The 202-nt window shown below is 31.2% G+C and overlaps 1 protein-coding gene across 1 annotated transcript in view; it reads left to right on the top strand.

The window, feature by feature from the left end:
- LOC119585701 (multiple epidermal growth factor-like domains protein 6) overlaps positions 1 to 202 on the top strand; it is a gene marked incomplete in the record, with an annotated part of 104,852 nt that overhangs the window by 93,789 nt on the left and 10,861 nt on the right.

Here is a 202-nt window from a genome sequence, read left to right as displayed (position 1 = left end):
GGGGTGATAAAATATGGCATTTGTCCTTATAAAAGTGATTAATGAATATCGAATTGAATATCGTTTTGATCTGTAGTGATTTCATTTAGAAAAAGCAAAAAGGTAGGAAGAAGGAAAGGAGAGATGTCTTACAGGTACTGTTCATACTGTCATATATCACACAGATGCTAAATAAGTTATCTATTGTTAATACCTGTTATCA

The sequence above is a fragment of the Penaeus monodon genome, chromosome 20, assembly GCF_015228065.2.
Source record: "Penaeus monodon isolate SGIC_2016 chromosome 20, NSTDA_Pmon_1, whole genome shotgun sequence".
NCBI lineage: Eukaryota > Metazoa > Arthropoda > Malacostraca > Decapoda > Penaeidae > Penaeus > Penaeus monodon.
The sequence above is the reverse complement of the archived record's forward strand: the minus strand, read 5'-3'. Positions and strand labels throughout refer to the sequence as shown.